Here is a 16707-nt window from a genome sequence, read left to right on the forward strand (position 1 = left end):
TTTCTCTTAACTTTTAAGGTCATTAAAAATTCTTTCTGAATTATTGAGATTGTTGGATTAATTTTTTTTTTTTCAATTTTAGTTAGGAAAGTCTAACATGGTTGAAAGTTTAGGGGACTTGATTTGGTACATATTAAAATTCAAAAAACATAATTTGGTAGATATCAAAGTCTAGGGAGCATAATTTAGTACATTGACAATCACAAAATTAGTAAAATTGAATAAAATTGGACAAATGTCCATAAATTCAATAATCTCAATACTTCAGAGGAAATTTTTAGCGAAAGAAAAAATTCAGAGACATAATTTGGTAAATGTCGAAGCAAAAATCCTATGATATTTTTAAAAATCTATTTTGAAATGTCTTTCTTTAGTGCATACAATTGAATGTGTCATGAAATTTGAACAATTAATAATCTTTAAAGAAAAGAATATAAATAAATGGTGACATCTAACATTTTCCTATTGAAATATATCACACAAATATTTACTATTGTGGAATTTTCATAAATATAAAAAATAAAATTAAAATTTACATTTATATTGAATAAAAAAATAATGAAAATAAATACGAGAATAAACAGCAACAAAAAAAAAAATATAAACCTACAAGAAAACTAAAACTATACAAACCAAAACTTTTCAAAAAAAAAAAAAAAAAAAACTATATAAACCAAACTTAGTGTAAAAGTTAGTTAAATTTTCTCAAAACCCCAACTCTCTCTGTGATACTCTTCAGAAAATCTCAAAAAATAAAATGTAATTCTTCTTCTATCATTCGACGATCGCTTACTATTGCAATTCCTCATTATTCAACCGGCAAGTGATATACCTTAGGTCTGGTGCTTTATCGTTCGCAAAACAAAGCATCTCCTTGGACTGTATCATCTTCTCCACCTCCTTTGACCTACAAATACATAAAACATAAACAAAATCTGCAACAATTAACAAAAAACAACAACATTCAAACAAAAAAAGGAACAAAATTACAATTGCACCAAAAACGGAGTAATCAACTCGCGATCGACTTTTATGAAAAAACTCCAAACTTTTCAACACAAGTAAATTCAAACTACACAATCAATTATATATTCATGATGAAATATTAACCTACAAAAACTTAAAATATATACATATTATCTGAAAATTAAATTAGCATTAAAATTGTCAATTTTAATATATCTAGTACCTATTTAACGGCATATTATTTAAAAATAAAAGAATATTAACCCAATAAACCCAATAATTAACCCAAAAAATTAAACAATCTTTTAAATATTAATAATCTCTTTTTAAATTAAAAAAATCATCTTAGCCACATATCTCTCTAACAAACCTATCTTCGAAGAATATTAATAATTTTTTTTAATTTTATAATAATAAATAATCGCAATTTTTCTCCCTCTTGATTTTCTCTCTCAAATCCAAATCTTATATTGTGATTGCCCTATATTCTACGAAGAAAATTGCTTCTGATCGACGAGCACCACAGAGGGGAAAAACCAGCATTGCAAAACAGAAGACAATTTGGTAGAGAGAAAAGCTAAAACTCTAATCCCTTTTCTTGACTGCCAACGATTGGAGATGACTCCTTTCAGGTAATAAATGATTGGTTGTTTGTTAATGATTGTCAATATTGATTTTTTCCCAAGAGTTGAGTGGTGCCGCATGAATGATGTTGTCAATATATTTGAAGATTATTGGAGTTAATTCTTAATTTGGTTTTATTATCATTTAATTTGAAAACTTGAATATTTGATCTATTATTTTTGTATATGTTAATTTTCCTGTAATGGGTCTTTGGCTCACTTAGGTTGTAGCAAGAAAAGTTAAAAACCAATATACATGGAAGGATTGCTTTGAAGCAGTTGAAGGTAAAGTTTAGTTTTTGTTACTCTTCTGCTAATAAATATATATATATATATATATATATATATAGAATCGATAGTCTTAACATATGTATGTGATTTCATTACATTGCATTCAATTAGAGACTAATTTTCCTTTCTAATTTTTATTTTTTTTTGTATATAATTGCATTCACAAGATCTTTTTTGTCTAATTTGTTTTCTCACCACTTATGACTTATTATTGACTAATGATTTCTCTTATCACACTCACTTCTAAAAGTGACCAATAAAATCAAATTACTCTTTAGTGAAGAAACAAATTGTTTATGTAATTTTTTGTGTTTGTGTTCATTAGGTATATTGTATTTATTATGCTTTATTCTGTGGGGTTCTTTACTTGTAAAAGTAAGTCTATAACTTAATTAATTTTGAGTTGTAAATATATATATTATGTTGTTGAAACTTTCTCCAATTTTGTATTTTCTTACTTCTAATCAAATGCATATATTAAACACAATACTTAAAAGTTCATATATTCAAATTTTATTTTCTGTTTCACTTTAAATTTGAATAAAAAAATATTAAAGTTCATATATTCATAAATATATATATTATGTTGTTGAAAAATTCGATCAGGTTAGCACTAAAAAATTTGAATTTTGTCATGAAAATTCTGGAATAATAGTTGGGCATTGCAAATCATTGGTGGCGACTTGCACTATTTGAGTTCTTCCTAAGGTATTTCTTCCTTATTGTGATCTTCATGGAAGAGTTATTAGTTTTCTATGTAATAGTGATTGTTCCTTATATTTCATCAGGAGGGGATTCTTCTTAGTCTATGTTTATGTAATGGCTTCCATGAAATTTTCTTATAAATAAAAAATAGTAAAGTTCTCCATTTTTCAAAATGGTTCTCTGTTTTTTTTTCTTTCTTATTGGTTGGTGTTAATTCGCTCCGATGATTCAAGTATCATGGTTTAGCAGAAATACCACTTCTATCTTTGTGTGATTGCAGATATATCACTTCTGTCATTGACCCACTTTTTAACTTTATAAATGCAGTTGATAACTTTACATTTTATATTTATAGATATAAACTTACATTACAATGCTATCTTAAAAAAAGAACTAAATAGAATAATCTACTACTCCAATAATAAATTTATTTACAATTTTATAATTACACTAATATTATTTTTAATACATTATTAAATAATATTTCAAATATAAATATTTAATTTTTTCAAACAAAAAATTTGTAATCTTTAAAAATAAAATATATTCAAAATCTTAAAAAAACCAAAATCTTAAATGAAACTAACAATACGTGGCTCGGCACGTACATTCACCTAGTATATATATATACTAAGTGATTGTTACGTGTCAAGCCACGTAGTGTTAGTTTTATTTAATATTTTAGTTTTTTATTTTAATTAATAATTAAAATAGTATAATTATTTGAACGATTTGTTTTATAAAAATAAAATATGTGTCAGTATATTTAGTAAGTAAAATATAGTTGTGTTATAATAATGTATGTTATTAATTAAAAAATGTACATTAATCTTCTAATTGAAAAAAGTTCTATTATCTCATTTCATATCTAATAATAGCTACACAACTATATATTTATAGACTTTCACATTCTTTGCAAATTACTAATAAGCACCAATAATAATTTCATATTCTAATATTTTTCAACCTTCTCCTCTTGGTGGTAAAATTAAAAATAAAACTAAAAATAAGCACAAACATATAAGGTAAATACTAATTACAGCCCATTTCATCTTTTCTTTTTATTATTTTTTTAAGCCCAAGCCCAAAAATCTCTAAGCCAACACAATCAATCTTCTTTTATATTATCTTTTCTAGATATTTTATCTATATTTTTCTTTTTTAAAAAATAAATTAAAAAATTATTAATATTCTCCCAAGATAGGTTTGTTAGAGAGATATGTGGCTAAGATGATTTTTTTAATTTAAAAAGAGATTATTAATATTTAAAAGATTGTTTATTTAAAAGATTGTTTAATTTTTTGGGTTTAATTATTGGGTTTATTTTTTAACGGGAGATCAAACCTAATCGTTAAATTTAACAGAATATTCTTTTATTTTTAAGTATATTCTGTTAAACCAAGAATGTTAAACCAAGAAATGCCGTTAGATAGGCACTTTTAATATATAAAGATATATATATATATAAATATATATACATATATACGTGTACTAGTAAGAGGATACGTGCGAGGCACGTCTACTAAATTTTATGCTAGTTTTTTCTCTATGTTATTTGAAAGTGATACAATTAAAAATTAAAGAAAAAATATTATTAGTTATTAGGTGAGATTATTTTTGGGTTTTATGCCCTAAATAAAACTCTTTAATCAATATAAGAAATTTGAAGTGATTAATGTTTGCATGAATTTTACGTGCTAATAGTTTAATATGTTTATTACATTTACACACAGAATCAATTAAATCCAGATCATATGTTTATTCACAATTACAGTATCGTCAACACAGTGGAATGTGATTGTGATCATATGAATCAAAAGACTTGGTCCCTGTTTCATCAGTGTTTTGGATTTACACTAATGTGATAATCAGCGATGATGTGTACTTACACTTGGGGTAAGTGTTATGTTCTTTCCAGGACATTAGTAAATTATACTAGTTTCGAATGTATGGAGTATACATTGGACTGGACCGATATTGCAACTAAGTTAAGATATTACAAACTTACCGTCATATATATATATATATCTTTCCAAGTCAATATCAGTAGTTGATCTTAAGATTAAAAGAATCTAAATCCTGATATGCTTAGGCTCAACTCAGGAGTGCTATTCATGTTCTTTGATTTATTAGTTAAGCCTACTTTTAGGTCAGGGTGATACGTATATTTTGGGAACATGATAGTATAATTGAGTGGGAGTGCTGAACATAAATATGGAATCTATAGCTTATACTGGTGTATAGAAGTTAAGTGATGATTCCCTTCGAGCTTAGCAAATAGAAGTATATGAATGAGCTCTTGTTTAATTGACTAATTATTAGATCACTAAACACCATTTACAGGTAGCTAAGTGTTTTAAGGGGCAAAATACATTGAGGGGTGAGAACGGTAAAGAAATCCCATCTCGATGTAGATCATCTATATAGAGGATCTTTAAATCACAATAAGATTATAACAATGGTTAAATGAGATAGCATATTGATATCGTGGAACATATAATATGCTCTATATAAGTCTGAGAGTGCAATTCTAAGTTCTAAGAGTGGATTCAACGAAGAATTAATAAGTAGGAATTTACTTGGTAAATTTGGTTCACTTATTGGAAGCTCAGCATATAGATCCATGGTCCCCATTCTAGTTGAGAACATTCTGCTTGTAAGACTCATTAATTGATTCGTGATTGATCAATTATAATTCTAAAGTTAGACTATGTCTAATTTTATGAATTTTCAGTAAGCAGGGGTGAAATTGTAAAGAAAAGAGATTCTAGGTTTTTTTATTTATTAATGGACTTTATATGTCTAATAAATAATTAAATTAAATGACAATATTATTTAATAATCTATTTTAGTTATTAAATAATTAGTTTTGGCATTTAAAAGGTTAGAATTGGAAAATTGGCGTTTTTGAGAAAATAGAAATAAAATTTGATAAAACTGCAAAATCAAGTGGGGCCCATTATCACACCATGGCCGACCACTATTTGTAGATTTTCAAATTAATATTTTCATTATTTTAATGCTAAATAATTCCTAACCTAAACCTAGTAGTTGCCTATAAATAGAAAGTGATGGCTCAGTCAAATCACATGCTTTTCATAACATCTTCTGACAGAAATTTCTCTCTTCAGAAAAATTGAGCCTTCCCTATTTTCTTCTATAGGCCGAAACCCTCTTCTCTCTTTTCTCTTCATAAATTTCGAACCCTAGTGAAAGAGTGAGTGCCCACACACAGCAAACAGTAACTCAATCATAGATTGGAAGACTGTGAAGGATCAAACTCAAAGAAGAAGGACATTCGGGCTCAGATCTTGATTATACTCTGCGACAGAAAGGATACAAGGGTTAGAGATCTGAGTGGAAGGAGACATTAATTCCGCTGCATCAATGTAAGGTTTTCTTAACTTTATATGTGTTTAATTTATCGTTTTAGAAAGTTCATATTTAGGGTGTTAAACAACATACTTGTGAGTAGATCTAAGATCCTGGTAAAATAATTTCTAACAATTATTATTATGTGTATAGGAAGAAATCACAAATTAATTAATCTTATAATCTTAACTTTAATCAAATAGGGTTCTAGATATATGAACAATAAATAATCACGTAAAAATAAAAAATAATTAATATACACAGTTATATATATGAATCCCATTAATCAAAAATAATTATTCAATATATGAACAATAATTTGTCACGCTATATGTTTCCCAATAAAGAAATCGACCTCCTCATTGTCAAAAATAAATAATACATGTAATACAGATCTTTGTAATAGAGTACCTAAAAGAAACAAAACTTTAGTTACCCTAATTGGAAAATATTTAAGTGAACTAAATAATGACTAAGAAGATCTAAATTACAAAATGAAAATAACATGTCTATATGAGTATGATTTTTTTGCTATATGAGCATGATTGATCTAAGTGAAAATAGATAAACCTATAAACATATAAATATACTTAATATTAATTTTGACAAAGAAACAATTCAATTATAAACAATTTTAAATATCAGTTTGACAATTTCAACACACTAATTACTCATTAAATAACCATAATGTATACATCATGATAATTTTATTTTATTTGATATCAAATGATAGAGATTATTGAGGTTTTCAGCCATAGAAAACACACTATGATCAAAAAGTAATGCTCATTAATTGTATATTTTAAAGAAACCCAAATTTCTATGAATGTCCCTAATAAGATATAAACAATAAAGTTGTAAATTAAAAAAAAAAAGTAGCGAAATTTCAGTTAATATAAGAAATAGAGCAAATTGAAGATTTATATAATACTGGAATTTGAACTCTTAGAGGCCATTAGCGAAGGGGCGAAACTCGTTAGATCCCCTAGTAGAACACTACCTTAATGGTCTGAGCACAAAAATTGTAGAAATCAAAATATGAATAAATTAGCATCATCAACAAAAGAAAAATTAGAGGAAAAAGACTTAATAATTACGTGACAAATAATTATTAATTGAATTAAAAAGTTAAGATTATAATATTAATTGAAATTATTGTTCATATATTAAGATTATAATAATTTGAATTAATCTTATAATCTTAACTTTAATCAAATAGGGTTTATAAAAGAGGCATAAATAATCAAATAGGGTTAGAAATACGGTAATTTAAGAAAATCTAGAACCCTATTTTTTTTTTTTGATTTAATGGGATTTATTTTATTTTTATTTTATTATATATAAATAAAAAGTGACCCATGAGTTTCTCATAAACCATTTTATTTTTAATAATAAACAATTTTATTTTTAATGTAAATAAAAACTCACCCATGAATTTCTCAAAAATCAAGAATTCTGTTATATAGGCACACTTTATATAGAATAGATATATTTCATTATTCAGAATACATACAAAATAAACATGTTAATTTAACAATTGCTACAAATAAAACTAACCACATTCATTTAAATAGTGTCAAATTAAATATGGATTCCTATATATAATAATACTTAACCGGTTAAAAAATATACACAATTACTAAACACCTAGCATATATAGTAAAGAATTAATAAAAAAAATATTCCTAATTAAGAAAGTAAAAACTACTAATCACAAACCTGTTCTAACTATAATAACCATAACAAAAAAAAGTTCTAGTAATCAAGTTACAATAACCTTACCTTTCATGTAAAATGTAAGAAAAAAACTATCATATGTGTGATTAAGTATGAGGGACAATTAACAATTATGAGGACTACACAATAACTGAAATATTAATTCCAACCAATTCTTCACCTAAACAATCAGATTGACTTGATAAAATCGAGATAAAATACAACGAAAACAACATTAAAATATACTACCAGATATCGCCAGGATTAAAACTAATAAAGTTGCTAAGTGACAATTCTCTCATATTCTACATTGAGCTCAGAAAAAGACTCAAACAACAGTAACTAAGTCTCTCCTTTCCATCACAACAATAAAAGAAATAACTATTCAAACCATAGAAAATCCTTTCTACAACCAAGAGAAATACAAAACAAAAATATTGAAGAACTGGTTCTACAACTATACAACCAAGCATTCAACAAACAATTAGAATATGAAGGAGAAAATTCTAATGACTACAATTAGGTACAAAGCTCTCCAAACATGTTCTAAATAGCTGAAGATGTTGCTGGTTTTATTATAAAGAAAAAAAATGAAGTAAAAAAAAGGGATGAAGAAATGGAAATTATCACATATCAGATCATACAGTATTCAACATTGAATGACAAATATATAATGATAAGAACGTTCTGAAAACTGCAATAAGTTTTTATGCTATGGTCCACAACTTCCAAATCAAAACTAAAAGATCAAAACTAAGAAAATATATAGTTACTTGTGTAGATGATAATTGTAACTGATTCTTGTGTACTATTCAAAACTGAAACAAATACAAATTTTCAAGGTCATAAAATATGTCAATGAGCACAATACTCATTGAATGTAATAATGGAAGATCATAGGCAAGAAAGTTTCAATATTACTTCAAAAATAGTAATAAAAAAGTACAACTTAATATAGGTGAAACATGCAAAAAATTACATTATGAAGGACTTGCGACAAGAATTTAGTGTCTCAATGGGGTATCAAAGGCTTGGAGAGCAAGAAAAATCTTTAGAGTTGTCAAGAGGCAGTTCAAAAGACTCATACCAACAACTACCAAAATACTTTCACATGCTAAAAGTGGCAAATCTAAGAACAGTAACAAAATTTGTTACATACAAAAAAAAATTGGTTCAAGTACATATTCCTAGCATTTACAAATTTAATAAAGGGATGGCAACATTGCAGACCTGCCATTGTCGTTGACAACACATTCTTGAAGACAACATACAGAGGAACATTATTTACAACCTCAACGATTGATGCCAAAAGTAACATATTCATGTTAGCCTTTGAAATAAGAGACTCAAAAAATGATTAATCAATGGAATAGATTTTCATTAAATTAAGAGAAACATTCGAAGAAAAAGAAATTTAGAAACTGGCTCCAACAAAACTCTGAATTGATTACTCTATTTACACGTTTAAAATTTATTGTTGAATTATAACTAACATTATAAAGAATTTGCTTTCTTATATTTAAAATAATTTGTGAAACCAGTTACAACACAACTAACAAAAAAATATTTCAACTTTTCACACATAGATATAACAATCATTTCAAACTGACATAAAAATACAAAAAGAGCAGTAGCATAAGTCTACCCAAATATTTTTCATGGTGCATGCATATTCATTTGCTCAAAAACATCAATGTTAACTTTGAAGTACATGAAGAAGACCTTACTATTAACTTTGTTAAAATTGTAAAAATATACAATCTAAAATTATTTGAGCATTACATGTCTGAACTAGACACGATAGACAAACGAATAAGACCTTATCTAGAAAGAATAGGTCACCGACATTGGAGTAGATATCACTACCCAACAAAAAGGTGCACCATGATGACATCTAATATAGTTGAGTCAATAAATTCAACAATACTAACAACAAGAAGACTGCCCATTACTACAATGATTGAGAGTCTTCAAAGTTTTGTACAAAAATAGGTATGGAAAAATAGAAATGAAGCACATAAAACATTCACAAAAATTTCAACGGAGACTGAAAGTATACTCAGAGAAAACTTTGTTTGTGCAATGAAATATGAGGTGTTAATGCATATTTTCGTTAACTAAAAATATTAGCCATTTTGTAATAAATTAACTACAGAATTGATTATCCCAATAAATTGATAACATGAAGTTTTTAACGTAATTTTGAAGTTAAATCTTCATAGTCCATGAGTCCATCTTATTTGGGATTTGAATGCAAAAAATAATGATATCAGTAATAATAATCTCTTTTTTTTCTCTAGATTGGCTGTCCATTTTACCCTGAGTTTTGTCCATATTTATAAATGCACGGGGTGACAGTTATTTGTTTGGGATCTACTCATTCATAATCGCTCATGAAATGTGAACATTCCCCACGTTTCATTTTTATGCATATGAGATAATATTAAATAACCATTCAACCACTCTTTGTCTTTATCCATAGATGGTTATGCTGATTGTATCGGATGGTTCTTGTCGAGTACATGTTATCTTTCTTTACCATCTTTGTATGAAAAATGTAAGTGTAGAGATATAATGCTTCTCGCGGTTCTCTTTTGTCGTTTGAAAGGTATTAGCGAGGCGGTTACTTCAACGCTTAAAATGCGAGGTGAACAAATGATGTTATCATTCCTTGAACACACTCATGAGTATGTGGATCAATAAGTAGCAAGCTCTTTGTTTACTCGTTCTGAACAACTTTGATTGTGTATTCTACTTATTCTGAGATGGACTTGTTGTCTTGCCAATCTTACCTATTAATAGTTATTATTTAAATCTCGCTATTGTTGGAAATATTTTACCAGGATCTAGATTTACTATCATGTATGTTTCATTAACATCCTAATATGAATTCTAAAACAATGAAATAAACACATATAAAGTTTAGGAAACCTTACATTGGGTGCAGTGGAATATAATGACTCATTCCGTTCAGATCTCTAGCCCTTGATTCCTTTCTGTAGCAGAGCATCACCAAGATCTGAACCTGGATCTCTTTCTCTCCTTCCTTTGATGCTGATTCTCCTTCTTGTTGATTGGATTCTTCACAATCTTCCACACTATGATTGAGCTACCACTTGATGTGTGTGGGCACTCACTCATTCACTCAAGGTTCGAAATTGAAGAAGAAAAGAAGAGGGAAAGTGGCGGCTAGAAAGTTTTCTCTGAAGGAATGAGATGCATCATCTTTTTCCTGAAGCCATCACTACCTATTTATAGGTAACCACCTAGGTTTAGGTTAGAATTATTTGGCATTAACATAATAGAAAAATAAATGGTCATTGCTTAGTGTGGCCAGCCCTAGGAATGGATAATGGGCCCACTTTGCAATTTTGCCATTTTGTCATTTTTCTATCTCATTTTCTCAAAAACGTCAATTTTCTAATTTAACCACTTAAATGCTAATTCTAACTATTTAATAACTAAAAATTAATTATTAAATAATATTGTCATTTAATATATTTATTAATTAGACATATAAAGTCTCTTAATTAACAAATAAAACTTAGAATCTCTTTTCTTCACAATTTTATCCTTGCTTAGTGAAATTCATAAACTAGACATAGTCTAACTTTAGAATTATAATTGATTAATTAAAATCAATTAACTGAGTCTTACAAGCAATATGGTCTCAAATAGTGTGGGGACCATGGGCCTATATAACCGAGCTTCCAATAAGTCGAATGTTAAGTAGTCAAAAATGCATATTTATTAGTGTAAAAATACAAAATAAAATTAATTCTATATAATATTTTCATGAAATTAATGTAATATATTTTTATTTGAAAATATTGTAGTGTTGAGTTAATTTTGTAAGAAAATAACATTTTATGACACAAATAAGAGAAAGAAATAAATAAAAAGAAATTAAGAAAATGCATTGTTTTTATTTAAAGAAATACAAATTAATTAGATTTTTAAATAAATATTTTCATTAAAATTATTGTGATATATTTTATGTTGAAAACATTTTGTTTGGATTTAATTTTGTTTGTGTTTGAAGAAGAAAATAGCATTTATGAAAATGAAAAGAAAGAAATAAAAATGGTGAAAATATGGCCCAAAGAAGAAAAAAAAATGGCATTTTGGAAACCCAACATTTGAGCCAAAAAGCCCAAAGAATCGGCCCAAATTCATCTCTCCCAGCCAACAGCCACGACACGTGGCGTCGTCCAATTCGTCTACAGAAGGCGTGTCAGCGCCTTGTCTCCTCCGAAGCCCACGCGCGCGTGAAGCGCACGGACCCTCCTGGTCCGTGTGTTTTGTCCACTCGCCCAGCCGAGAGTGGGCTTCGTTAGTCTTGCTCTCCAAGGCTGAAAAGCCTTTTTCCTTCTTTCCTTCAGTACGTGACAAGTGGCACAAAATTGGCCAACTTGTTCTCTTTTCAGCCAACAAGTGACCGACACGTGGCACCGACTCTTCAAAGGCAGTCAATCCAATTGTGCCACGTGTCACTCCGGTTTTAATTATTGGTATTTACATTTTTACCCACATGCAATTTGTAATAAGTTTAATTGTACATTAGTCCTTTTACCCTTCTATAAATAGAAGCTTAGGTTTTTAGAATTCAGTTACAGTTTTAGAGTTTCAGACAGAAAAATCCAGAGAAAACGCTCAGTTAGTTTACCGCTTTTCTTAGTTAATTTTCTTATGGGTTTCTAAGTTCCCTTATTATTAAGGTGGACGATGAAACCTAGTGTATTTAATTAAGTATTTATTTTTATTTTGATTCTCAGTACAATATATGCTTATGATTTTCGCTTCTTAAAATAATTTTCTTTCATCTTTAATATCACGTATTTTTGATAGTTAGAAATTATTAATGCTTGGTTCTACATTTTATTAAAAATAATATTCTTTGATTTTTTGTATTTACATTAAATTGTTTCACATTTAATGCTTAGAAATTATAATTTTAAAGCGAAGGAAATCTATTTTTTATTAGAAAATAATTGGTTTGATTACTGATTAAATTATGAGAATCAATATAAACATAAATATTTTTATATACACTTAAGTGGATTCTGAACCCTTAATAATATCCCAAATATTACTGAAAATATCTGCTACTGTCATTTTACTGTCATTTTTATTGTTTAAATATTTTATTTTATTTTGTTACCAAAAACCTCACCATTTTCGGAACTAGGTTAGATTTTTATTAGCTTAGATTAAATAAGTATTTTCTTCGATTTCACGCAATTTCCATGGGTTCGACCTCGTTCTTCACAATCTCAATACTACAATAAAGATTCGTGCGCTTGCGAGTTGATAAATGTAAAACGTACCATTTCGGTATACAACAAGTTTTTGGCGCCGTTGCCGGGGAATTGCAAAAAGAAAAACTATTTTAATTCAGGTTAGTATAATTCTTCTACTAGTTATTATATTATATATATTATATTACGTTTCTTAGTGGTGAAGTAAATTTATATATTATTATTATTATTATTATTATTATTATTATTATAACTTATGTTACTGTAACTCTTAAAAAAAAAGTTTTATATATAAATTATTATTATTATATATTATTATATTATATATTATATACATTACTTAACTATGAAGAAAAGCATATTATTATTATAATTATATATAATAAAGTATATATTATTAATTATAATTAATATTAATATTTATATTTCAGTCAAATATATACATATTATTTATTTCTCGTTATATTTTAAATTCAGTCTTTATTTTACGCAATTATATGGTAGGCACCGCCTCTTAATTTTTTTTATTATTTTAATTTTTGTGATACTTGGTATATGATTTGTTAAGAACGAAATTCGAAAAATTATTTAGTCAAAAATAAATTATTGTGGGTTGAAATTAAAAGTGAAAATTTTACATCATGGAACCAAATCAAGTAAATGTGGAAGAAAAAACTCTCAATGATCATTTTTCTCCCATTTATGCTAATTCTTCATCATGCATTATTTTTCCTGAAATAAATGCTACACATTTTGTGTTGAAACCTTCTGTAATTCAATTTTTGCCATCTTTTTATGGGTTAGATAAAGAGGATCCATACATGCATGTGAAAGATTTTTTAGAAATTTGCTCTACATTTAGATTTCAAAATTTTTCTGATGAATCTGTTAGGCTTAGAATTTTTCCACTCTCATTAAAAGATAAGTCTAAAGCCTGGTTAAATTCACTCCCAGCCCGATCTATTTCTACTTGGGATGAATTAGTTAATAAATTTTTGTCCAAATTTTTTCCAATGTCTAAAACGGATAATATTAGGAGAGAAATCTCTGAATTTTATCAGAAAGATCACGTAGAATTTTATGAATGTTGGGAAAGATTTAAAGATTTATTGCTAAAATGTCCACACCATGGTTTTGAGAAATGGAGATTGGTAAAATACTTTTATGATGGATTATCTCCTTCAAACCGACAAATGGTACAATCAATGCACACTGGAAAATTTTTGTAATTTAGAGGGGATGAGGCTTGGGAGTCTCTTGAGAATCTTTCTGTAAATTCTCAGCAGTGGAATTGCCAAGATCCTAGATCGAAAGCTTCCAACACACCTAAGAGAGGTGGAATTTACGATGTCAAAGATGACGTAGATATTAAAATATCATTAGCAAATCTAACTAGGAGAGTGGAAGCTATGTCATTAAGTCAATCCATGAATACTCCTATCCATAGGAATGAATTTTGTTCTCTATGTTATAGTACAAGTCATACTACCCAGTCTTGTCCATCATTGCCTATCTACCAAGAGGCATTTTTTTAAGATGTGAATGCTCTTCAAACTTATGGGAATTCATTTGATAGCCCATTTGCCCAGTCCGACAATCCAAATTGGAGAAATCATCCAAATTTTTCTTGGAGACAGAACCAGCCTCCAATGAACCAAGGGCACCAATACAACTCACCCAATCAGAGTCATGCCCAACATAATATGCCATATCCTCAACAACAAAGAAAACTATCTTTAGAGGATACCCTACAACAGTTCATGCAAACCACCCAACAAGATTTACACACAAGTTCTCAATCCATGTTAAGGCTTGAGACACAAATTGGTCAACTTGCTACTGTTGTAGCTGAAAGGGAAAAGGGAACACTTCCCAGTCAACCCATTCCTAATCTGAAGAGTCAGTACGAGGTAAGTACATCTAGACCTATTGAAGAAGCTAATTCAATTTCTATCCTTAGGTCTGGAAAAATTATTGAAAAACCTGATTACATATCTCAACCTGATGCTAAAATGAACACTGACTCGTTAAAAGAAAATGAAAAGAGTCAGCCTGAAAGCTCACATTCCAAAGACTCGGTTGAAAAATGAGTCAAACTTTGTCGTTCATTCCAAAAGCTTCATTCCCACAGAGATTGATCCCAATCAAAAGAGGTAGTCAGTATGGTGACATCTTAGAGGTATTCAAGCAAGTAAATATAAATATCCCTTTCTTAGATGTCATTAAGAAAATACCTGCGTACTCAAATTTTTTAAAAGATCTGTGTACTGCAAAAAGAAACACCAATGTTCCAAAAAAGTTAGCAGATCGATCTGTGAAAATTCCTAGAGAATCATAATCACTCCCTAGACCACAAGAGTTATTTCGACCTCCTGATTGGGACATTCCTTTTGATCCCGGTAAGTTACGTTCTAAATGGACTGGTCCATTTTCTGTTCGTACTGTTTTACGGAGCTGTTGAAATTGAAAATTCTAAATCTGGTAATGTATTCAAAGTCAATGGTCAAAGGTTGAAACCATTTTTAGAATTAACACCACCTGAAGTGGAGGAAACGCTCTTTCACGACTCGATTTACCAAGGTTAGTGAATTCTTTCACTACTGGTCCTATCTTTAATTGCTTTCTTTATTTTTCAGTATTTTAGTTTATTTTCTGTCATTTGTTTTTTAGAAAATTAACATCTATCACTGTGCATATTCTCCGTTTTTTTCGGTTCTCATCTCATGTTCTTATCATATACATATTTAGACATTGAGGACACTGTCTCATTTTAGTTGGGGGTACTGAGTATATTCTTGCGTTAAGTTCAATAAATTTCTTACATTTTTGAAAATTTTGAGTCAAATTCTGCTGCTAATTATGTGAATAAATAAATATTGTGTTAGACTAGTTTATACTATATTTAGTTACTTAGATAATAATTCCAGTAAAAATTGCACAAACCAAACATATGATTTGATTGTTTTTAACACATTTAACTGAAAAAAATCTTAAGTTAAAAGCTTTCATTTTTCGTGAGAAGTGAGAATTGAGAAAATGACTTTTTGAACATATATTGATCTTCTGAATTGGTAAAATCGAAATTTTTTGAAATTTAAAAATATGACAATTACTAGAGGGATATTTTTTTTTTAGAATTGAGCCTATGTAAATTTATTATCTTTATATTTTCTTATCACATGTTGCCTCTTGTAAGAAAAAAAAAAAAAAAAAAGAGAGTAAAGATATATATTGTGGATATTGCCCTTAAAAAAAAATACATATATATCATATAAAGAGCAATATCTTACATACTATATATATATATATAAAAAAAAATCAAACAAGAGCAACATTTCTCTGTCAGCGTAGCTTGGTCAAAATTTAAAATATACCAAAGAAAATTTTGCTACGGTAAATAATTATTGTGGATATTGCCCTTAAAAAAAAATACATATATATCATATAAAGAGCAATATCTTAGTTTTAATCATTTAGCAAAGTAAAAAATATATATATATATATCGATAAAAATATATATGCATATATAATATATATAGAAGAAAAATAATACATCATCATCAATCAAAAGAGACTTTGCTATAGTTTATTTCTCGTAAATTTTAGTCACCAAATACAAAAAAAAAAAAAAAAAAAAAAGAGAAGAAAAATCGTTGTTTATTTCTTTATTTTGGCTCTAGGTATTGTAATGAAATCCCGAAAGTAACTTGTCATTTGAATTTTAAAATATTTTTGGTTAGCCTATCTATGGGTCAATAATTGTTTACATTGTTCGT

The 16707-nt window shown here is 27.9% G+C and overlaps 1 long non-coding RNA gene and 1 other non-coding gene across 4 annotated transcripts; one reads left to right on the forward strand and one right to left on the reverse strand.

Moving 5' to 3' along the window:
• The first annotated feature begins 1236 nt into the window (after positions 1-1236).
• LOC133028951 (uncharacterized) lies at positions 1237-2758 on the forward strand. 3 transcript variants are annotated; one of them, XR_009684606.1, is made up of 4 exons: positions 1237-1598; positions 1814-1874; positions 2206-2255; positions 2536-2758. It is a non-coding gene; the product is annotated as an uncharacterized LOC133028951 (long non-coding RNA). The 3 variants fall into 3 exon arrangements; XR_009684605.1 differs by lacking the exon at positions 2206-2255 and having other exon boundaries at positions 1240-1598; positions 2487-2758; XR_004012786.2 differs by lacking the exon at positions 2206-2255 and having other exon boundaries at positions 1244-1598.
• Positions 2759-13959: 11201 nt separating this feature from the next.
• LOC115724390 (small nucleolar RNA R71) lies at positions 13960-14066 on the reverse strand. Its single transcript, XR_004013183.1, has one exon. It is a non-coding gene; the product is annotated as a small nucleolar RNA R71 (small nucleolar RNA).
• Between the last annotated feature and the right edge of the window lie 2641 nt (positions 14067-16707).

Source organism: Cannabis sativa, chromosome 9 (genome assembly GCF_029168945.1).
Source record: "Cannabis sativa cultivar Pink pepper isolate KNU-18-1 chromosome 9, ASM2916894v1, whole genome shotgun sequence".
Taxonomy (NCBI): domain Eukaryota; kingdom Viridiplantae; phylum Streptophyta; class Magnoliopsida; order Rosales; family Cannabaceae; genus Cannabis; species Cannabis sativa.